Consider the following 25,908-nt stretch of genomic DNA (forward strand, 5'->3'; position numbering starts at 1 on the left):
CAGCTGATAGGTTTACTATTCAGTTATAAGGAGAGAAAACAGAGCTACATAAGAGGCATGTTTGTGTATGTGAACACACACAAATACTTATACATTAGCTTCTATATCCATATATTAATATTTGGCCTATATTTTATATTTCCCCCAATCAAAGCAGTTTAATAATTTTAAATTTCATTTACCATTATGAACTTATTTATTATTATGACAACATATTTCATAGAATGAAAACTGGAGCAATAATGACAAACTAGTGGGCAATACTCTTAAGGTTCAAGGTCCAGTTTAAAGACAAAGGACACTTTCCTAGAACTTAATACCATTAAATTATTCATGTTTCATTACTGTAAATTATATAACATAAAATCTGATTACAAAAAGACAATAGTAAAGGTTTTCTAATTTTTGTTCACTCTCTATAACTTGACATCAGAAATATATGAATATAACCACACAAATGAGGTGCCCAGATTTTTATATATTCTATTTACTCCATGGTAGCCAGTCACATACTTCACATGCAGAACTATCCCCTTTGAACTAAATGAATTCTGTTATAATGGAGAGTGGCGACTTGAAAAAATTGCTTACAATTGCACATACAAGTGAAAAAGATAGCTAAGTCTAAATTAAGATGTTGGCTATGAGCTTTCCAATAGGACCTTGACATGACTGTTGACCTGCTCATGACATGATCGCGCCAGTACGGATTTGGAATTCTATTAGTATTACCAGAGGAAAAAAGTCAAGGAGTCATCAAGAAAACAAATCTATATCTTCTACTCCATCAGCCAATTACTGTTGTTAAAGTAGAATTAGATGGGTATTGACAATGCGAAGGGGATAAGGATTAAGCATATGACTGAATATATAGCAAGCAGTGGTGATCATACCAAGTTTTTAACACTGTTTTGTTTTTGCTGCACAAAGTTTTGTAAAAAATCTGAAACAGGATCCTGAAAAGCAAATTAATTGCCTATATCATGCCTCGAAAATAAAAATTACATTTGCTAACTGGATAATGTACATATAGTTTTATTTAAGAGTGCTATTTTATATAAATGTATATTCAACAGCATAACAAAGATTTAATAAAAATCTGCACCCAGAGAAAAGAGGACCATAAGAAAGATTATTAAGTAAAAGGGTTTGTTTTTGTTTTTGTTTTTAATTTACAATGATATTTCCAGCTAGAAAAGTCATCAACTGCATTTTTAAAACAGGACCTTTCCTTATAAAGCAAGAACAATATAAACCCAGTAATTAAAAGTCCCAAGATTTCTGTGTGTTAGAGGTGGTGCACACATGGTCACTCGGCAGGGCTCCATCATGGAGACACAGCCCCTAATCTGGGCATCATTCACTATGCTTCAGGACCAAGAGGGAAATAATGAACCTGTGTGTTCATTGTTGGCTTGTAAAACTGGGATATATGCCATGGTATATATAGGTGTTATGAGGCTAAATGAGCATGCTTGTGTAAAAGCTTGGCATAATACCCAATCAGTATTAGCTTCAGATTATAAACTGTTAGCTGTGTTTCTGTTGAAATCGGTTATTTTGTTCAGAAACGCAGTTAAGCTTTGTTGCATGGGGACTGAAATTGCTAAAGATAAAAAAAATCCACCCAACCCTAGTTCCTGGTGCCGGAGTACTATTTACAGCAACTGGTTTCACAGCCTAGTGCAAGCCTCTCTGTCCCCAGAGAATGGAAAGCACCAGGAAGACCTGACTTGAAGCGGGATGAGTACCAGGTTCCAGTGCAAGCACTTCAGGATTGGTTTACAAAAATCTACTTTGAGTTTCTGTCACCATGTATGCCATTCTCTTTTAATATCAACATTTTTACCCACCTACAAAGTGTCGCACTGGTGGAGTTACATCTCTATCATTTCTTTATCACACAACACACACACACACACACACACACACACACACACAAACACACATTAAATGTCTGCCAGATCCTTTGTCATCTCAAGTCAATGGTGGAGTAATAGAACATCATGGATATGAGCACATTCATGCAGGCCTAAAGATCTTATTTAAAATGACAATGTAATGAATCTATCAAGGAACTTGAGCAGCATCACTTGATGAACCAAGAATACCAGACTCTGTCATTATGTTACAGAGCTTGTTATCCTCTTCTTCACATTAAGCTCCTGGCAACAACATTCTGCACTAGTGAAAATAGAGATTGTACACCTATAAAATCCACGATGGACTCTTTATTCAGATGTACACTTTGAAATTATAATTATGCATACTGTTTCGACTTTCAGAAAAGAATTTAATATTTCCAATGAACTGATGTGCTTTACTTTGCTATTATTTTTAAGTACAATTCCTCTTAAATTAAAAAAATACATATAAAGGAAAATGATTTTAAAGATACAATTAAAATCCAAATATTAGTATATCTTATAATAACACAAATAAAAATGCCTACATTCTTAAAAAAAAACTACTAAAGAATGCCCATAATGCATTAAGGGTTCCAGTAGCAATTTATTCATAAAACGACTAAGAGGCATGGAAAAGTGTTATTAAATTTGAGTACTATCTTTAAAATAAATTCTAATCAAAACTAAGAAAGCAGAGATGCCCAAGCATACAGACAAGAAGAAACCTCTATCAAATCTAATGCGTTCAGCTTGCCCTGCCACATCTTTTTGAACTTATTGGAAAATTCGCTTGACTTAATATTGACACAGAGATGTGTAAATCAATACATTCAGAATGAAAGATATATTTTAATTTAAAAATGTTCAAACTGCAGCAGTAAATCTATGCACTTAGCACACGAAAATCATCAAGGGTTTAAATGTTGAGACATAGGACTGGAGCTGAACAACACCTAAAGGTAATGCAAACACTAAAATTTGACCATTAAAATTCTTACTTTTTAAGTTATTTATAAGACAATTTTTATGAAATTTACTAAAATATACTTATAAACACCAGAGAAACTGAATTTCACTGAGAAACTGCCAAACCCTGCAACCAGGGCACCACCTATCTGCTGCTGATAAAATGGCTATTTCATGTACAGCTACAGCGATGGTGATCTTTGCAAATGAAATAAGAAAAGGAGGAGAAATAAAGGGCCTGAATCTCAGTGACTTTAAGGACAGGCAAAGGCAGCAGCCTTACTTGAAAATTAAATTGAGATGCTCTAAAACAGAAAGCATACAACAAATTTTGAGGTTTACTATAAAAAATCATGATAGTCTTTGCTTTTTGCTATAGTAACTTTAGTACTATAGATATATATATAGCATTACACACACTGTCACACATTTACTGGATACAAAAACTGTAAATTATGTTTCACTCATGTGAGAAAATGAGGCTTCCAAAGGTAATTCTGACAACCTAACTTTTTCTACTTCCTGCAAAAAATGGTTTATTGATACCGAAGTCTGACTTACTAAATTGTACCATTAATATAAACCATCTTAAAAGTAGACTAATGAGTAGCCTCGTCCTCAACCAGCTCCACACACTTCCTATCATGATTTTATTTTTCTTAATAAATTTTTTATTAAGAGATTTTCTATTCATTTTACATACCAACCATAAAGTCCCCAGTCCTCCCTCCTCCCACCCCCCAGCATTCCCCCTAACCCACCCACCCCCATTCCCACTTCCTCCAAGGCAAGGTCTCGCATGGGGAGTCAGCAGAGCCTGGTACATTCAATTGAGGCAGGACCAAGCCCCTCCTTCCTGCACCAAGGCTCTGCAATGTGTTTCACCATAGATAGGCACTAGGTTCCAAAAAGCCGGCTCATGCACTAGGGACAGGTCCCGATTCCACTGCCTGGGAGCCCCCTAAACAGTTCAAGCTAAACAACTGTCTTGCTTATCCATAGGGCCTAGTCCAGTACTATGGGGGCTCCTCAGCTATTGGTCCACAGTTCATGTGTTTCCACTGGTTTGGCTAGTTGTGTCTGTACTTTTTCCAGTCATGGTCTCCACATCCCTTGCTCATATATATAAAGCAAAGGATAACCAGATTGCAACCCACAGCTCCAGGGAGGCTAGCTAGTAAGGAGGACCCTAGGAAGGACACATGGATTGCCCAGTAATGGAGATATGGATGAGATCTACATGAGCAAACTGAGGAGGGGGCGGGGGGGGGGGTGGTGTTAATGACAGGCAAAGGACAGGGTGAGAGTAGCAGGAGGTTCAAGCTGGAACAGGAACAGAGTGGTAGAGCAAGGAAAGAGATACCATGATAAATAAAGATACCATGGGAATTGGGAGAAAGAGTGCTAGGGAGGTTCCTAGGAATCCACAAGGATGACTCCACCATAGACTACTGGCAATAGTCCAGAGGATGCCTGAGCTGGCCTACTCTGGTAACCTGATGGATGAATACCCTAACTGTCATCATAGAACTCTCATCCAGTGACTGATGGAAGCAGATGCAGAGATCCATGGCTGGGTCCGAGGCGGAGCTCCAGGAGTCCAATCAATGAGAGGATCCCAGCACTGTATAAACCAGGTGTATGGAGCGCATCTGCAGTCCTGGCACTTGGGATATGGAGGCAGGAGGAACAAAAGTTCAAGGTCATCCTCAGCTACACAAATAGTTAAAGGGCAACGGGATAGAAGGCACTCAGTGTTAATGAGTACCACCCAGAAACAGGGTCCTGAATTGGGCTGGGTATTATTATTTAAATCTGTCACTGTCCACTTTCCTCTATTTCTTCCCTGTATTTCTATTCCTCTTCCTCTTTGTCACCCTGGTCCTGCTCCACTCCCAAATGCCCATTGTCCCTTTTCCGTCACAGAAAAGAGAAAGGTACAGTGCTATTTGAATAACGCTTGATATTCTTGAAAACCATGCAATTGTTATAAATAATAACTAACAGTTCTATAGTATTTTTACATCTTCTGTGGTGTATAAGACAATGGATTCAACTATAGCTTGTGAATGAACAAAAGGTAGTAAGTGCACCAACAACCCCGATACCACTGGACAGCATGTCAGTCAACAATGTGTGAGGAACTAGAGTAAATGAGTCAGATAGGTAGATATTCGGTGCCTTACTTTAGCTAACTTTTGAATTGAAAAAAAAAAAAAAAAGGTATTTTAATAGCAGCCACTATAGGGTTTAAGCTATGATAAAAGTAAAAAAAGACTGAAGCATACCATTCATTAGAAGGATACCATATATGATTATGAAATTATTCATTAGAAATTTTAAATAGAACATGAGTAAACTATAGACTACTAGCTTTCTCTACATGAAAACTACATGAGTAATTTCTATTAACAACCAGAATAGACTAAACAACAATTAGACAAAAAGACAGTTGAATGCTGGAGATATGGCTCAGTAGTTAAGAGTGCTTGCCGCTCAAGCAAAGGACTTGAGCTCAGCTCATAGGATTGACACGGTGCTGTGGGATGTTCTCTATGCTGTGAATATAATGCTATGATTGATTGGTAAATAAAATGCTGATTGGCCAGTAGCCAGGAAGGATGTATAGGCTGGACTAGCAGAGAGGAGAACTGAGGGAACAGGAAGGCAGAGTCAGAGAGACGCAGCCAACCACCTGCGGCCAGCCACTGTGAGGAGAAGCATGATGTAAGACACCAGTAAGCCACGAGCCATGTGGCAAGGTATAGATTTATGAAAATGGGTTAATTTAAGATATAAGAACAGGCATGAGGAGGGAGAACAAGGGAATCCGTGGCTGATATGTAGAACTGAATGGTATTGTAAAATAAAGTAAAAGGAAAAAAACAAAAAAACAAAACAAAGATATAAGAACAGACAGCAAGAAGCCTGCCACGGCCATATAGTTTATAAGTAAAGTAAGTCTCTGTGTGTTTACTTGGGGGATGCTAGTGGAAGAGATTTGCCCTGACTGGGAAAACTCCAGCTACAACATGGTGACTCACAAGTGCCTGCAAATCCAATTTCATAGCTTCCATGGGCTCCTGCACACATGTAGTACACATAAATTAATGCAAAAAGGAATACAAAACATAAATAAACATATCTTTAGGAGCTGGAGAGATGGCTCAGAGGTTAAAAGCACTGGCGGCTCTTCTGGAGAACTCAGGATTAATTCCCAGCACCCACATGGCAGCTCACAAACATCTGTAACTCCAGTTCCAGAGAATCTGACACTCTCACACTTTACATGCAGGGAAAACACCAATGCACATAAAAAAACATAAATCATTTTTAAAAAAATCCCAAAAGTGGGAGAGGGAACTGGAGAGATGGCTCAGATGTTAAGAGCACTGGCTGCTCTTGTAGAGGTCCTGAATTCAATGCCTAGCAACCACATGGTGGCTCACAAACATCTATAATGGGATCTGATACCCTCTTCTGGTGTGCAGGCATACATGAAGACAGAGTACTCATAAACATACAATAAATAAATAAATGTTTTTAAAAAACATAAACAAGTAATTACAAGACTGAGCTGAAGAAATGACCTACAATGAAGCACAGAAAAATCAACAAAATAGAAAGTAGGAAAAACCTAAGTGTGAAAGGCTGAGAGATGGCACGCACTACGTGTATAAACTGCTCTTCCAAAGCACCAGAGTTCAGTTCCTAAGCACCTGCTTTGGGCTGCTCGAAACAGTCTGTAACTCCAGTTCTAAGGGATCCAACACCTACGCTGGCCTCCAAGGACACCTGCACTTGCATGCAAATATCTACACACAAACACACAAATACACTCAACTAAAAATAAGAATAAAAGTTGAAGGCACAACAAAATTTCAGTGTCTTCATTGGTCTGAAACAACTGAGTCAGCTACCTAGTTTTTAAATGAGAAATGGACAAGGAAATCAGAACTGAAAAGGGGGGATGAACTAGATGGTGATACAAAATGAATAAAGAATACTTTTGTAAAGGAAGATAGAAACCATGAAGTTTAATGATTATTATAAAGAAGACCAGGAAACCAGCACAATAAATGAAAATCTGAATCAGAAAGATGGTTAAGAGTGACCATAGGAGTTTCTTCAAATTCAACACATGGTACTTACAACAACACACAAACACCTAAAACAAAATCACAGAGAGAGGTGGCAAAGTAACAGAGGTGAACAAATACCAGAATACAGAATCCAAGGAAAGTAGTTAGCATTATACTAATGTGAAGAAAACAGACCATATGAAATAAAGGTTAAAAGTAAAAATCGGGGTAGAGTGGTGACTTGGATATTAAAAGCACTGCTCTTGCAAAGATCCTGAGTTCAGTTCCCAACACCCATGTCAGGCAGCTGCCAACCATTTACAACTTCAGCTCTAGGGGACCTGATGCCTCTGGACTCTGGAGGCAATTACACTCACATGTACATACTCACACAGACAGACTGACAGAGACATACAATTAAAATATCAAAAATATAAAAATTTCATGAATGGTAAGAAGGCTCATTAGGTAGAGATGCCTTGCCCCCAAACTTGATGACTTGAGTTTGATTCCTGGGATTCATGGTGGAAGGAGGAAGCCCCCACAATTTGTCCTCTGACCTCTACCCACTTTCATGTGTGTGCCCACACTGAAACACACAAATAAGTACAACTTTAAAACAGATAAATGAAAACAGTTCTACTTTATCCAGAAACTCAATGTGCTCACCCGCTTCAATATCATCTGCTCAGCACACTCTCAGATGAATGGCTCCTTACATTAGGTTGTCTCCTATACTCTGCTTTTGTTCTCAACACCTGGTCACCTATGCTGAGTTTGCAGCTACAGATTACTCCATCCCTGAATTTCATAGCATGGATGCATCCATTTTTACTACACTGACTGGTAAAGGGGAAGGAAATGATGACAGGAACAGCAATGTTTGTAATTACCAAATAAAGTTAAAAAATTCCAAATATTCAATATTTTAACAGGAAATGTACATATCCTATACCAAGTATTACTGAATTACCATAAAGTTGTAGGTTAAGGCAAAGCAAAGATAAACACAGCATTCTCTGCTTAACTGCCTTTGGGAAGTTCTCTCCAGGTCTGAAATAAGAGAAGTGAGTTCTTTTTCATAAGCTATATGGAAAGCCTATGGGCCAATTCTTTCTTAAAATGAAAGCAGATCTCTGTGAGTTCAAGGCCAGCCTTGTCTATATAGTGAGTTCCAGGACAGCCAGGGCTATGTAAAGAGGTCCTGTCTACAGATCCTGGAAAATCCTTCTTACACCCCTGGTGAAAGCCATTTTTCTTTTCCAGTTCTGCTTTTCTGTTTCCATCTAGTTACTTATTAACACACACTTTATGAGTAGCCCAATCAGTGTCCTTCCCTGCTATCCATGCTGCTCTTCTCACAATTTCCTTGATGGCACCTTTCTGAAACATGGTTCAGCCTACTGACTCCCATGCCCTTGTAACATTTTCATTTTCGGGGGTTCTTTGTCCACTGGCTTTCAAAGTCCCCTGTAATTTACTTAGTGTATTGCTTTCTACTTTGATCTCTATAGTTTAAGATTTAATTTTGCATTTCTAAAAGCCTCATTTTATGAAAGAATTGAAGTATTATTCTGGGGCCAAATTAGTGTAGAGAATGCCACATGAAGCAATTTATATACAATTATAGTTCTCTGGTGCATTAAAACAAAAACTTTCATGGAGAAGTAATGATTTTTAGTATTTCCTGGAAGAAAGAAAATTCTTCACTCCCTCTCTTTGCTTGTTTGAAAATGGTTTTTGGAACTCATATTTTGGGGAATGCTGCTTGCCTCTGCCTCCCTAGTGCTAGGATTAAAGGCGTATATGACTGTATCCTCCTTTAAATCTGTATAGCCTGCCAATAATTATGATGAAAGGCCTGGAACTTAACTTTTTTCCAAAGTATGCACTGACTTTATAACAAACAATTCAGGACAAGAATATATTGAGTTTGTCTTTGAATCCACAATCCCTCCTGTGCTCTGCCCTTTACAGAAGAAACAAGACAGCTTCCCAGGGTGATTAAATAGTAACGTATTTAATACTGAAGTCAGAGGTGGGTAGCCTAGATGAACATGTTCCTTTGATTCTTTTTCTTTTAAATTCATCATTAATACTCATCTAGGTAGATCATACTATAACTTGAATGACCTGATCTTTCCTCAATTGAAACTCCTTAGCACTTCTCCACCACCCACAATGAAACCTACTCAAATGCCTTTACCTTGGCCCAACTCTCTTACAGGTTTATTTCCTAACACAATTATCACGAACCACAAATGTAACACAAACATGGGTATTCACCATTTCTTAGGGTAGCCAGAGATTATATGAACCTTGTATTTACAGTTGAGTTGATTTAAGCACTAAAATGAAAAAAAGATAGCCCAGGTTTTTTCATAAAAGAGTATCTACAAATAAGTCTAGATTAATTTTCCAAAGAATCCCATGTTAATTCTATGGCAATATGTTGAGTTTTGTTGTGGCTAATTTTCACTGTCAGCTTTACATAATCACCTGAAAAGTCTCTATGAGGGACTGTGTAGATTAGGGTGGCCTGTGGGTGTGTCTACAAAGGATTGTCAGGATAACGTCAAGTGAAGTGAGGAGACCTGCCCATTGTGGATTGTTTAGGTGAAAACAAGCTGAAATGATCATGCATCATTCATCTGTCCCTCTCTGCTCTGGAAAAGGATGCAATGTGATCGTCTGTCTCATGTTCTTGTCTCTGCAATCGCTCTGCAATGATGAACTGTGTATCTTGGAAACCCTTTCTCCTGGAAGTGGCCTTCATCAGTGTGTTTTATCACAACAGAAAGTATGACACACTCTGTAATGTGTAAAATACTGTCTTAGATACCAAGAAGAGAGGTGGAGCAGTCAGAAAGGAGTCCCTCGCCCTCTAGTTCTCAGCACTCAGTGATACCAGATAAGAGAAGGTGATAACTCCACATGACAGCAAATGCTACCTAGGGGTCATATGAAGGACATAATTAAAGATGGGGAAAAGAAACAGAACAAAGTGCCTCTGCCTTAGGCCATAAGCTGCAAATCAAATGTAGTTCCTGAATTCCATATTCCTGGTCTTTCTACTAAATAGTATTACATTTCATTAAGTATTTTTTAGAAAAACACCACAGTAGTGATGGAAGAATATGTATAGTTTGAAAGTAACATCTGGATAATTCTGGAAAGAGAATGAGTGGTGCTGGCCGGGGTGGTCTCTGGATCCTGATAGCTGCTGGCTATTTACCAACCTAAGAATCACTATTTTACCATCAAACCTCAGCCTTTTTTCTGGTTATTTCCATGCAGATTTGGCTATGCCATTCTCACCTCCACCTCCATGGTGGGGATCTCATGTAGCCCCAGCCTTAACTGCAGGCGACGCTGAGATTACAGGCACACACCACCATAGCGGGCATACAGATCTTTTCTTTAAAGCACATATAGTTTATGTAAATAGACAGAACCTTTGTTGTTGGTTTTAAAATGAAACTTAAAATGTTGGATTTAAAATGAAAATCATCATTGAGCTCTAGAACAAAGGTATTTATTGAGTAGCAGGTACTCCAAGAAGCCAGAGGTAATGATTGATGTTAGCAAAGTGCAGCCATTTGGGATGTAGACTTACACACAACTCACATAAGTTGTGTCATAGCAGACACATACATGTATTACACTATTGGGAAATATCACAGAGGTTGTTTCTACTGTGCTTTGGCTTTCCTGCTCAGAGTACCAACCCTGGTTTTCACCTGACAAACGGTCATCACCTTAGTAAAACTGGTCTCAAGGTCTACCTCTATAAACAATCAGTCCAGGATATGGCTGTTTTCCTGGTAAGATAAACATCAAGGCTTGGGCTATATAGCACAGTGGTAGAGTGCTTGCCTAGCATGTGCAAGGCTTTGGGTTTGATACCCAGTACTGAAGCGAAACAAAATCTCTTTACAGAAAAATGGACAGAAATGGATAAGATCACATTAAGCAAAATAAGAAACAAGACATGGACAGAGGAATAGGCAAATATTACACATTTTTTTCTCTCATATGTGAAATCAAGATTAAAAATAAGACATGAAAACAGATGGGGAGCTCCTTGGGAAGACTAATAGGGAGGAGAATGGAGCAAGAGAAGGTAATGGAGGAATATGAACATGAGTGATGTACCTGGCACGTGTATTATGAAAATGTAACAATGAAACCCATGTTATTTGTGCAACCAAAAAAAAAAAAATACAGTAGAACCAATTAGTTGCTTTATAAGTAAACGAACACCCTAAAAGACAGTCCAAGCAATAGGAAATTTACAGGTTAAATCAGTTTTTCTTTTCAGATACTGTAGGAAAGTTAAATGAAGTCAGACAAGTCCTACTCATGAGAGAGCACTGTACCACTCAATGAGTTTAGGTCAAATTATTTTCATTTATTAGTTTTTAATGAATGGAAAACAGTCATGTTTGTTACAGCAAGTACTATAGGGAAGCTTGTACCTAAACAGGTTTGCAAAAGGGCACACTGGTTTGTGATTAGAGTATATTTTTCTAGAGAGTATTTTTTTCTTTTATCAAGGTCATTTGATACCAACTTTTCATACAGTAAGTATAGAGGTAGTCATTTCACTGATGAATATAAGAAAAACACAAAGGTCTTTGATTTTTATGTGGTTGAATTAAAGTCTATATTGTTTCTTGTTAAAGATCCAAGAATTTGCCGGGCGGTGGTGGCGCACGCCTTTAATCCCAGCACTTGGGAGGCAGAGGCAGGCGGATCTCTGTGAGTTCGAGGCCAGCCTGGGCTACCAAGTGAGTTCCAGGAAAAGGCGCAAAGCTACACAGAGAAACCATGTCTTGAAAAACCCAAAAAAAAAAAAAAAAAAAAAAGATCCAAGAATTGTTCGATGCACTTTCTAAAAAAAGATAAGACAGAGTTACATTCCTTCAAGTGGAAAACTAAACAGCACAGATCTTCTTGATCCCACAGAAAATCATCATTAAATTTCAGTCCACTGTCAAGGATTGACAAAAAGCACCTGAGTGTCATGGGTGCTTGGAATCCAACTAGGACAAAGGGAACAGAGGTAATAACCTGACCGAAAAGTTCCTGAACTCTCAACTAGTCTACAGAGAATGCTATTACTAAAGGATCAAGAGGTTTACTTCCTCTACAGGTCAACTTAACGTCTCTCCATTCCTACACTACTCACTTTAAACAGTCATCACTCATTGACCTATCCTCCCAAGTTCATAAAGTATGTTAGTCATACCTCATTTGTAGTTTATGCTCTGGTGAAGGAGGCACACATACACTGCAGAGTTCAGCCACTAAACACCTTGACCCCTTCTTCTGACCAGAGCACTTCTTTAAATGATTTGTTTCTCAACACCTGTCCTAGGGAACACAAGCCCCAGTGTGCTGAGACTTCCTCAAGCTACTCCTTACAAGAAGATCTTTGTCCTTGCACGCTCAGGCATCTGAGCTCAGTGTGCCTGAAGTAAATGAATAATAGTTCCTTTATAAATCAGATTGTACCTCATGTCATCTGATCTACTCTAAGGACGAAAGAATGGGATGGAAAGGAATTATTCTGCCTTTTTAGGTCTGTGCTGTTGCATTATTCCAGAAATGGCCATAACAGTTCTGTCAGCCGTGAAGTAAGAGGTCAGGTTGAAGGAGAGTGATGCCTCAGGATGGGCATAGATTTCAGAGAATTCAGAGAAATTTCCAAGAGTGTACAGGTGCTGTCAATGATTGATTGATAAATAAAACACTGACTGGCCAGGAGCCAGGCAGGAAGTATAGGCGGGACTAGCAGAGAAGAGAATTGTGGGAAGTGGAAGGCGGAGGAGGAGAGACGCTGCCAGCCCCTGCCATAAAAAGCAAGATGTAAGGTACCTGTGAGCCACGAGCCACATGGCAACTTATAAATTAATAGAAATGGGTTGATTTAAGATATAAGAACAGTTAGCAAGAAGACTACCATGGCCATACAGTTTGTAAGCAATGTAAGTCTGTGTTTAGTTGGTTGGGTCTGAGTGGCTGTGGGACTGGCAGATGAGAGAGATTTGTCCTGACTTTGGGCCAGGCAGGAAAACTCTAGCTACATACAGGCAGTCATTTCATTGGTGAATATAAGAACAACACAAAGTCTGTGGTTTTTAGGTGGCTGGACTAGAATGCAATGTTTCAAATGGTAACAACAGAGGGAGAACAGCAGAGGCTGGAAGAGGCACGTTCAGGATGTAGGAACTATGTAGACATAGGAATATAGATGTGGAAAAAGAAGTTGGAGCTCCAATGCCCAAGATCTCTGGAAGGACAGAAAGGAAGTCTTTTGACACTCATGAATTAAATAAGAAGTAAAGGGCACCAGCATCAACAAAGTGACAGCGGAACTACAATTACATCCTCAGATTAGTGCTGCCCTCCAGTCTGGTCAAAGCGGCTTCTTTCCATAGTGAGGAGGTAACTACAGCAACTTATAACACATCAAAGTGCTGAGACCAAATGACTGCTAAGTGCTCAGCCCAAAACTGGTATGCTAAAAGCTGGTGGATGGGTTGGAATGCTGGATAGCACTGTGTTCCAGGCACAACATAGCCCTGGCACTTCTGAATTCTCAGAGACTGTGGTTACATGGAGACCTGCATAAGATTGGGTGTGGTTAACATTCCATTATACAGGGGGGAGGGGCATTGCCAAGGAGGAGGGGTTCACAAGACCCCACCCCTCCCTGAGAATGTATAGACAGTTAATGGTTGCTACAGCAAAGAGGAAGGTTTCTTCGAGGTGTAGCCACTGGTAAGTCACCATTGCTCCTGTAAATGACACTAGTTAAATTCACTGATTTGCCAAAACAAAAGTCATGAAAACAGAAGGAGGTCTAGCTGGGAAGAAGGGACAAGAGAGGGTCATAAGGATGAACATGAGCAATGTACATGATATACATATGTGAAAATGTCATAATAAAAATATTATTAGGTATAATTAATATATGCTAATAAAAACTATTACGGGTTTTTAGAAGGCACTAGTTTTAGATATTTATGTATTTTTACTTGAAAGTACATGATTTGAGATACTTTCATGTTTAATGTGATAAGAAAAACAAATTAAGAAGTACACAGAAGTCAGAGATTAAAGCTTGTAGAGCTAGCTACATTTATCAAAACTACTAATTTTTAATATAGAAATTAATTTGGCAAACCCAAATGAGTAATATATTTTAAAGAATCTATCAAAAATATTAAATTTTTAATTGAGTTTTTAATATTTCAGTTCACAGCTTTTTAAAAAATGAACTATTTTGAGATAAATAAAAGGAACCTGATGTGTGATCCCCAGGTTCAGTTCCCAATACCACAAGACCCAAAAAAATAAAAAAAAAGAAGACTTACAAGTAAAGTCTGACCTGTGTAGTAGAAATTCGTGTTAACATGGAGATAGTGAAAATACTGAACTCTCTGAAGGCTGCTCTGAGCACACAACCATTGTTCTTTAGTGGCCACATTAGTCATGTATCATCTGCTATGGTTACACTACATAGAACTGCCAGTAAATTATGGATTTCAGTCAAATTAGTTAATGTCATCTTCATTCCTGGACAATTCTTTAGAAGAGTTTAGTTCAAGAGTTTAGAGCTGACACTCAGCCCCAGGACATGATGATTATAGATGCATTTTCATTAAATTAGTGAGAAAGCAGCTAATCCCTGCTTTCAATCTTAAGTTCTATATGAAAGCACAGTGGGTAGGAGTGCTGAGAGAACAAAGGGCCGCCCAACTGAGTCCAGTGTGAAATAAATGAAGACAGTCTAAAATCAAGTTGTTACAGTTAGTGTGCACTGCACACTGTCAGGAAAAAATGCACCACAGTGTAATGTAAAACAACAAAGATGGAAAATGTTCATACATTACATAATGAAATTTCTGAAGATAATCACCATAGTCTAGGGATGTATTTCATAAGGACAACCAGATGATTTCACAGGCTTGGGATGTATGTATTTTATAAGGAAAACAAGATGAATTCATAGGCTTAGGATGCATATATTTCATAAGGACAACCAGATGATTTCATAGGCTTAGGAAAGATTATGAAGCAGCAATATAGAAACACATATTTACAAAATAAAAATTTACAGTTAAAGTAGAAATCAGAGTTAATGAGCAGACCTCAATATAAGATGTGGGTTTGGATACAGCTAGCTTTGCTTACTTGGAATGCCACTTTCAAGTTAATGCTGTTGAGAAGTAGGTTCCAATTATGATCAGTTTTTGACCCGAATTCAAATAGATATTTTCTTGTGTTCTCCTTGTGAACACTTACATGAAATGATGGCATAACCCCCATGGACCTCTGTATCTCTACCCTTGATTCAAAGTGAATCAATGGCAGCTATCAGCTAACAACTTTCTATGTACTCGTTTTTATGAAATCTCAACCTTACTGGAGAAGTTACATTGAAAAGTCTTTTAATCTCCTAGTGAAAAGAATTGATGGGACTGCATTTAAGTTCAAGTTCAAGGGTATTAAAATGTACACAGGAGAGTGACAAAGGTACGAGGTTATAGATTTTAACTTCCTCACTAGAAAATTGACTCAAAATAGATTTTCTAATTTACAATGAATCAAAAGAGAAAACATTAGACCATAGCAAAAATGGCACAAATGTATCAAAAGCCAAATGAATAAACATTTGAGGAGATTTATTATTAGAAATTGCAATAAATTTTGGAATGATGAATTGATTTTAGTTAAAAGGTATAACTGACAATTTATTGGGCGGGAAGATGCATTATTTTCCAATTGTTATCCATCTACAGTAAAACTGATTTGTGTCCTATTGTATTTTATGGAAAAGGAGAGTGCAACTTTCAGTGATTTAGATTAAATGTATTAATCATAACCAAGCACTGTGACCTATATATCTACTATTAAAGAAGATTTTTGACATTTAATTCTGTAGCAATATTTTGGCTCTGTACCACTCTTCCTAAATCCAATTCCTGCTACAGTTGGCAGATTTCTCCCTTTTAATTTTATGAGGCTGAAAGTAGCATTTAGCCACCCATGCGGTAAATAATGCAGGATTAGAAATATTTAGTGTTTTGTTTCCCTTTCAAGAGTGGTAATCCATCAAAACCAAAAATGTTCTCTAAAATTTTTCTATATTTTTGGCAATCTCTAATATATGGTATCATAAAAACTATAAAATTAAATAAAATGCATTACATAGACAGAAGAGATGTGCTTTCCTGCGACAACCTAGGAGAGCAGCTAAGACGGACTTTGAGTCAGAATTGGACAATCTTTACTGGAAAACCAAACAAAACTTAAAAAATGGGCATTCAAACATGACATTAGATTAAGAACTTTTAATTTTATTTCTTTGCTTAAATGAATCTTAACAAGTTCTCAAATACTTTCTAAAAAAATTTAACCACTTATTACCCATAAGCCATGTAGTACTTCAGAAGTGTTAAGAGTAAGTAGGAGAACAATTATCAAACATTTAGATGCTCTCCGGATGTGACAAAAGGATCTATAGACACTAAAATTGTATCTTAAACTTAAGACATCAATGTAATGTAGTAAGTTAATTCATTGCTTTTTAAGTGAAATGCAAGTATAAATTACATTTGTGCTTCCTCACAGAAGCTAATAATTTCCAGTTTGACTTTAGAATAGACTTTTATGTTTAATATGCAAACTTAAAAGTTACTAAAACCTACAATCTCAAAAGTACATTATTAAGCCAAAAAAAGTCAGCACAACTGACTTTAAACAAATCCAAATTCCAACTTTCAAACCTGAATTCATATAAAATGATAATTTTAGTTATTAATGAATCAAATTATTACAATAATCACCCCATAACTGCACATGGTACTTTGAGATATATCAAAGTAATAAAATAACCTGTCAAATGAATAATTATCTGCATTTAATCTATATATAAAACAAATGGCCCAGAAATGAGTAAAGTCTGTAATTCACTCAAGTCACTGGGATGCCATATATTCATGGTTAGAACATCTAATTTCTTCATACATATTCATGTCTTAATTCACTTTTAATGAAATTCCTAATTACAAATTATTGTGAAAACAAGTTTATATTCTCAAAGTGATGAAATAAAATCAACAATTACCTACCAGATATGAGATAATTTAAAGAGTGTATGTGTATGTATGAAGAATCTACCTTTACTTTTTCCATACATAAATTGTCTGCAGTGCCCTTCTTGCCCTTCACAGTGTTACACTGTGAAACAGGAGTTAAATACTGAGAGAAACTGGAGGAAAGGAAATTCACATCGGTGAGGCAGCATGTATCTTTAAGGGCATTCTACAAAATAAAGGCATCTCAATGACGGACATAAGTGTCATCAGAATTAGTCAAAGAAAGACAGTGACAATAGTATATTCCAGGGAAGAATGAGGAAGAGACTGGAGCAAACAATGGATTCTAGAAGCTGGGCAACCACTGGGGGCTTTGTTATTGTTGTATGCTCTTGTTTGTGTTTTAATCCTTTGGTTGTTTGGATGGATGGTTTTTTTGAGAGGTGGTGTCACCTAGCCTGGGCTAGCCATAAAATGCTGCTAGCTTAGCCTTAAAAATAAGTGCTGGGATTATGGGAGTACACCCATGCACTCACTGCAATAACATTTTGAAATGTTTTAAAGAAAAAGATTAGTCAAAGGTGAAGAGGTCAGATAATGCCAACCTTGTGGCTAAAGCCAAATTATTTATTTTTATAAAATTTGTAACAATTTCAAAAGATAAATTAAGCATTCAACAATAAAAATTCCTACATCCACCTTCAGAATGAGAACCCAGCTAGATTTTCATCCAATAATTTACGAAGCTCACAATAAATTTAAGCTTCATTCTTGCAGTGTTTTGAAAGTGAATCTTCAAGCAAGAACACTGCAACTGTAAACAAGGGCCACAGGGCAAGTCCCAGAAAGCCAAGTCTTAAAGAAACGTGGAGCTCAGCAGCCCGTATGCAGATCCTTCTTCAGTTCTGGGAAATCCCTGTGCATCTCTAAAGTGGTGCTGCACTACTGCCAATGATTGTTTCACCAACCTCTTAGAACAGAAAAACTCACAGAAACAGAACAGCTTCCTTTCTTATAAATTGGAAAGAAATTAAAATGTTAATCATGATGATCTAAAAGGTGAAATCAAGAAGATCAAAGAGAAGGGAAGAAAAAAGATGGTTTAGGAGTAAAGGAAGGAAAAGCTGAGGAAAAGGGATGGAAGTATATTTACATGATGAAAACTAAGCACCTTCAAAAACATAATATCAAATTTGATCAACCAAATACAAAATAATGATTTTCCCAATTTCACCAGGATAGTTTAAGTGTACTATTTTCGAGATCCATTAGGCCCATCCAAAATTTATAATATCAACTGGGAATATAAGCATTTTGCCTGTGCCAAGAAAACCTGAACAGCATGATAGTTGCATGCTGAGGAGTGGCCCACAGGCCAGAAATTAAGTCCTGACATTATCAACTATTTGTCATGACTCTGAACAAGTTTCGCTATCTAGTGTGTGTGTGTGTCTATGTGCGCAGCCATGTGTGTGCCTCAGAAGGCCGGAAGAGGACATCAGGAATCCTGTTCTAACACTGGGCCCTATTATCTTGAGACAGGGTCTCTCACTGACCTTGTAGCTGGTGCATCCTTCTTATGTGTATCCCTCCCACTGGGCCGGCAGACCGCCAAGTCACAGTGACCAGTTCTCCACCTACCTCTGGAGTTACAGGGCTCAGTCACACCCAGGTTTTATGTAGATGTTAGAAACCTCATGCTTGCATAGTAACATGGCAAGGCATCTTACTCATTGAGGCAGATCCTTGGGCCCCAGGTAAACTAACTGTCCCTCAGTTTCCTGGTATATAAAATGGAAAGAACATAATATCTCCTTAGACTCTTTGTATTAAATGAATGGACATTCACAGAAAAACGAAAGCACTATTCAGCAATAAAATAATAACACTAAATACTGTGAGATAGTATTATAGCAATAAAGTATTTTTGACCTTTTATATTAAAAAGCTTATAAAAGCAAATTACTTAGTAACTTAAAATATGCCATAGCTTGTGATCTCTCAGACAGTCTAGCATGGTAGGGATGGCACAGGCATGGAGACTGCTCCACACTTGTCCTCTAGATTTTCAAACACTATGTATCTATTACTTGTAAAAAAATAATCAAAATTTAAAAGGCACTAGGTAGGACTTCGCAGTAAAAATAACACAGTGATCATACTATTACTGTGGTTTTCTCTCAAAAACCTGACTAAAATGCCAATAAAAGGCTAAAAAGGTTCAACTCCACAAGGACAAAGAAAGCACCATCAAAGATGGAAAATCAAAAGCTCTAAGGCTGCTGCTTAGCTTTATGTGCAGAAGCATGGCAAGGAAGCGACAGTCAGAAGCAAGCCGAGGGAAGTGCCAGACCCTGAAAGGCTTGGCAACTGGAGGTGCGACATGGCTGAACCGTTACCTGTGTGATGTCTGATTTCCCTACATATGGGTGTTTTTGCCTATATGTATGTCAGCGCACTGCATAGGTGCTGCTGCCCACAATGGCCAGAATAGGGTATCAGACCCCTCAAATGGTAGTTACAGAAGGTTGTAAGCAACTATGCGGGTGCTTTAATCTGAGCTCTCCAGAAGAGCCGTCAGTGGTCTTAACCACTGAGCCATCTCTCCAGCCCTGTAACATCTAGTTTTAAAAAGCTGATTCTGGATCCTACTCCTTGGCCCACACACTCACATCAGCACTGCTACCCTATATCTCAGGACAAGTTCAAAGTTTATCACATGAAAACTCAAATTAGAAAGGAGCTGTTCCTACGGGCCTCCCAGTAGACTATTATTACAGCTGTGGAGATTCAGTGGAAGTCTGCACATGACTGCTCCCTTGAGGTCATCCTTTCCCCTCCTGGCCTAAGGGGAAACCATATAGGTAGAGTAGCTAAGGGTCTCCCAGTCACAGTCAACAAGCACAGCATCTGTCACAAGGCATTCAATTAACTTGTTAGCACAGGCTCAAACAGGATCATCTATGCTATTTGTTATGGAATGTATGCTTATAAACACTGAACAACTTTAGAGGCCAGTAGGTATTTGTTGGAAATGATGTTACAATCACACTGGCATCCTTAACTAGTTAATTATAGAAAACATCCTTAAAAGTGAGACAGACACAGTTAATCACTAGCAATACTGAAAAAAAATGTTAAGCACAAGCTATGCTGAGAAGTTTTCTGTCATGGGGTGTTCCAGATAGCGAGGGATATAATAACCAAAGCAAGTGGATGATAGATAGTATAAAACCATAGGTTATCCATGAATGGATGGATGGATGGGTTAAAAGTCAGAAGGAGAGATGAAGAGCTGAGAGGGTACCATTTCAGGTGAGTTTTGAAGATTTTGAAGAAAGGGTATAGAACTTGATCTATTCCTTCAAGTGTATGAACCTATCAGGAAGAAGAGTGTGAACAACAACTGATATGTTTGAATACTGAAAGGGTTGACCAGGGGCAGGATCTCAGAGCCCATGACCATCTGGAAAGGACAGAACTACCAAAGATCACAGGTAAGCAGTGAAAACAGAAAGAAAAAACTCTGGATTTTATCGTAAAGGCAATGAAAATTGTTTTGCCTTTGTAAACTGAGAAGTCAAGAGCCTAGGGTGTTTTACAAATGTTTACTTGGAGTTATAGGCGATAAAGATTAGAAGCCAGAACCACCACCAGACCAGGGAAACTAATGTCCTACCAACGTCAGAGAATGGGAAGGTAGCATGAGTGGTGAGAGGAGAGTGCACAGAAGGGGCAGCTGTGTGCGTCAGACAGAAGGCGAGTGAACAGAGGCAGCTGGACAGTTCAACTGTTAGGTGAGGAGACAGTGCAAAGCAAAGTTTAAGTTCAACAGTATAACCCACTACAATCACTACTTGCCCTAAATAAATGTTTCTCCCTCTCCTTTTTCAAATTAATTTATGCTAATCAAACGTTGGTATTTGAGGACAAAGATATACATGCTTAATTGATGATAACTATTGCAAAGTAAAAATATCAAAAGCTTTCACTGTGTATAGAATTGAATCAAAAAATGTATGGCTAAAGTCACAAGCAAGATACAACATGTCTTTAATATAATCAGATGTAATATACATTTACTAATATGACAATTGATGTGAAGCATTAAAATTATTTTTGTGGCTGTGTAGGCATACCACAAAACCCACTTTAATCGCAGCGCTTGGCAGGAGGATCTCTTTGAGTTTGAGGACAGCCTGGTCTACAGAGCTAGTTCTAGGACGCCAGAGCTACACAGAGAAACTCTTGAAACACTCCCCTCTCCCCCCACCCCCAAAAGAAATATTTTTGTGAATAGAAAGTAAGAAGAGCTTCAGAGCTGTACTCACACCTCATAAGGAGGCTGAGGCAGGAAAATGATCCTGAGGCTAGCTTAGGTAGCTTAATGAGAGCCTATCTCAAAATTTAAAAATAAATAAATAAATCAAGGAGAGCTAGAAATGTAGCTCATTGGTAGAATGTTTGTTTGGCATGAAGGAGGTCTGGGTTCAATGCCCAGTACTAAAACAGAAAAGAATTAAAAGAGCCTATCAGAGATATAGGAAAGTAAAATTAAATAATGTATTAATCTTTGAGTTTAAATACTAGTATCTGGCCTAAATATTATACATCCAAGCTAATATGAAATCCTTAATAACCCAATGAATATTTTTAAATGTAACTATAATATATTGTAACTAACAGATAAACACACCCTATAAGTTTAGTATTACACTGATCTGAAACATTTTCACAGTAAATCATCTCCAATCAATGTCCTGACCCATACATGAAACTCTAGAAGGTGATACGCTTTAACAGAACAAAAAAAAAAAAAATTCATCCAACTTTGTTTATTCCCTAAGTACTGTGAAGATTATTGAACAACAGAAACATTACAAGTTTTGTTGGCTTAAAACTGAAATAACAATTGGGCTCTATCTGATTATCAGAACCCAATTTTTTAGATGGCAGGCCAGCAAATACCTGCTTGGCATACATTAACTCAACAGTACAAGAAAATCTTTCTGTCTAAATAACTTCTGCATCAATCCTCAGTTTTGCAAATTGACCTTCATTTGGAGGAGGTACAGGTGATTTCAGTACAAAAAAAAAAGCTTATTAAATACTATTTGGAAGTGTTCCACCCATCATTGATTTTTGAACTTTTCTGATAGTAGGGATCTGACATATCTAAAGGCAAATTAGAAAACTGAGTTTTATAGACCATCAGAATAATTTTATCAGCAACATAAAAAGCAGAAAACCAGAGGTGAACAAGAATTGGGAAAAAGTAAAATGTATGCATTTCTACCTCCCTGGTTTTGGTTTTAAAAAGAAAAAAAAAATAAGAGGAACTCTGGCAATGCCACTACCGTTGTAAACGGCAACCAAGAGAAGGGATGCATGGGAATGTCCATCTAAGGAATCATATGGTCACAAATCAGCAGCAATGGGTCCTTTTACATTGAGAAAGAGGGTAGGTTTGAGACAGGGCTTCCTAAATAGCCCTAGTTGGCCTGCACTCACTATGTAAACAAACCTGCTGGTCTTAAACCTTCCATGATTCACCTGCTTCCACTTCTAGCTCTCGAGGGTTATAGATGTCATGCCCTGGCTTAATTTCTTAAAAACAAAAAAGAAGTATTTTGAACATATTTCAAGTTTCTTAAGCTACAAAATAGAAATAAGTGTTTAGCTAACTAGACTCTAAATAATGTATTTTAAGTCTCAAACATAGCCAGACATGGTAGATAATGTCTATAACCACAGCACTCCGAAGTCTGAGAAAGGATATCAATTGGAGGCCAGCCCAGTGCCACACAGAGAGCTCATGCCAGCCTGGGATACACAATGAATCCGTATCCACAGAAACAAAGATACTTCCTGCGTTTTCAAAACCAGTGTTTTAAAGATTCATCAGGGAGTCAGTGCAAGAAAGCAGGGCGTGGACATGTGTGCTTATGGCATAGCACTGGAAAGGCAGATGTCAACCTTGGCTACATAGCAAGTTCAAAGCCAGCTTGGCCTACATGAGACTATGTTTCAGAAACAAAAGTCCACAGATACCTAAAAAATACTAATCTGAAACCACTTTGAGAACAGTGACCTAAGAATTTGTACTGCTGTAATGCAATTTGTTTTTTAAATGTAGAAGGTGTGGCATGCAAGTACCCATAGGGCAAAAGAGAACACAAGTGCTTATACATTAACTTTGGTATAATCACTACAATTACACATAAACAAGACAGCCTTTGTCCATATATAGTTCCCACTTAAAGTTTCTTGAACCTAACCCATCTTGTTGGATGAATTGGTGTGAGGAATGGATGCTTGCTTCTTTTCCCAGATAGGTGGTTAGTTTAAGAGTGACCCAAAGAATGCCACTAGATGGATTAAGGCTGAAACTCCATCTACCTACAAATTTTACTCACTAACCTTCATTCCTGCAACTATCCTACTGCCTTTCTAATTGTTCCCCATGGCTACTTGTATCTGCTTACTCATCCCCAACCAAGGTTACTTTTATTCATTAAAATATAAGCTACAGGTGACCACGTTAGTCTCATTCACAGCTGTAGAATGCAAGGCCTAGAGCCATACATAGTAGTAGCATTATTCTATCTAGCTGCAGGCAATACTAACCAACCTTTGTGGAATAAATGGAAGTCATTCACTTAATAAGATAGAAGATTCAAAGGGTAAATTAAAGTTTAGTCCATCCTCTGGCTCACACGTAATGGAGGAATAGGGTGGAATTTATACTTCTAATATAATCTTAGCTTATAGTTACATATTGTACTTTCTATTGACTACCAGTATGGCCAGGGATGACATGGCTTCACAAGATTACTATGGACCATGATCTAACTCCTGCCCATTTTTTCAGGTAAACTGTTTTGCTATAAACCCCTCCATATCTATCTAATCAATCTATCTATTCCATGATGTGTCAAACCCAAGGCCTTATGCCTTCATGCCTGCCATTTCCTACTGTGAATGAATTGGTGAGCTCTAACCCATCTGTTGGGTATCAGCTAAAGCATCTGTTTCTATAAGAGACTGTCTCAGAATTTTACCAAGTGGCTTCAAAAAAAGAGACGCAACATAAGAAATAGAGATTTCATCATAGCTGAATAAATATAGTAACATGATAGAGGAAATGATGAGTTTCCTTGAAGGGATAGAGAGAAGAGTAAATTAACAGGGAGAGCAGGAAAATTAACCAGAAGGCTCTATATCTGGACAATCAATGTTAAGATTAGTAAGAAAGTACAGACAGCCAGTTATTAAACCAATGGAAGCCATAAATACTTTATGATTACTACAGCACATCTTGATTGTGGCTGCCATTCTAGATAGTGAATACGGATGTGGATATCTGAACATAACTCACACTTGAATATGTTAAGCAGAAATGAAGACTACTTTAGAAAGAGAATTTATTTATATTTATTAGCAACATGACAGCAACATGAAGAAACTTCCAAATCATATTAATTTTGGTTTACCAAAAGAAAAACAGTTTAAAATGTAAACACAAACCTACATGATAGGAATGTTAATCTTATTATTTTAAATATATAAACAATACACAGAAAGTATCAAGATATACTAAGCATTGTAATGTGTTTCACACTGCACATTTCCACCATTTTGAAGGTCCCAAATTCCAACATATAAGGCCACACCTATACTAAGTCATCAGAGCAGCAAGCACAAATATTTTAATATATGGAAAAATATATGTGGTCACATCTTATATCATTAAAATATCATGATTGATTATCATATATGTTTTTAAGGAGTTTTTAAGAATATAGAGAACACAAGCATTCAAATGCATAAGTGAATATAATACTATACACCATTAAATATATGTATGTTTCACATTTAATAAAATATGACCCAAGAATATCAGTATTAATATTGATCCTATTCAACGATATGGAATAAATGTTATGGGATTTACATTTTTAATTATCAACTGTTATAAAATTTGTATAATACAAAATATAGAGTAACATCAAAATAAAAAATTTAAAGCAAACAGACAGTATTAAATTTCTCCTGAGAAATATTACCATTTTATTGATTTGTACTTTTCTATAATACAGAACTGATTTTATCTAAAAAATTTCTAAGATTAAAATATCTTAAAACCTAGACCTCAAGCTGATATTGGGAGGAAAATGAAATTAACATATAATTAACATACTTAGACTATAACTTTCCAAACATAAATTCTCCAGTCTACAAAAATGCTCTAGGAATACAAATTTCCAGGCAGAAAGGTGGTAATAAAGGATTCCACTGCTGAATTCCACTAGCAAAAGCTTGGACAATAGTCCCATAGAAATCAAATATAGTTGCAGACACAGGCTGTGTGGTATTTTACATCATTTTAGATTTAGTTTCTGTCATAAATTTTCTTTGCTTTGACTAGTCTGAGAAAATAGGTTATTTAAATCCCTCATTCAAACCAATTCCATTTTAAATGAGCCTTCTTGGTAAAAGGCTATAAAGAGCCTAAATACTCCTACTCTAGAATATCAAGAAACTGTATCACAAACACTGAGCAGGACATATGAAGAGTTCACTACAATAAGATGGTCACTGTCAACATAACTTCAAGTACCTACAACAGTCATTCATTCATGGTCAGCCACTCAATGAACCGCCTTAATGCCTGGAACAGAGAACACCTCCTATGCTCTAAGTGACACAAGGTACTGTGAGTATAAACAGTGGGACATGACAATTTATATTAAGGGTCAACACTAACTCTTTGGTTCATATACTTAAACTTGAAAATGTAGATACATAAGGAAATCAATTAAATTAGGTTCTTTTTTGGTAAAA

General features: G+C 37.3%; 1 protein-coding gene and 1 long non-coding RNA gene across 12 annotated transcripts in view; one reads left to right on the forward strand and one right to left on the reverse strand.

The window, feature by feature from the left end:
- Gpatch2 (G-patch domain containing 2) overlaps positions 1–25,908 on the reverse strand; it is a 156,985-nt gene that overhangs the window by 110,363 nt on the left and 20,714 nt on the right. The window lies entirely within an intron of this gene.
- LOC119089138 lies at positions 13,636–18,116 on the forward strand. Its single transcript, XR_005092976.1, has 2 exons — positions 13,636–13,741; positions 17,842–18,116. It is a non-coding gene; the product is annotated as an uncharacterized LOC119089138 (long non-coding RNA).

The sequence above is a fragment of the Peromyscus leucopus genome, chromosome 15 (assembly GCF_004664715.2).
Source record: "Peromyscus leucopus breed LL Stock chromosome 15, UCI_PerLeu_2.1, whole genome shotgun sequence".
In the NCBI taxonomy this organism is placed as follows: Eukaryota; Metazoa; Chordata; class Mammalia; order Rodentia; family Cricetidae; genus Peromyscus; species Peromyscus leucopus.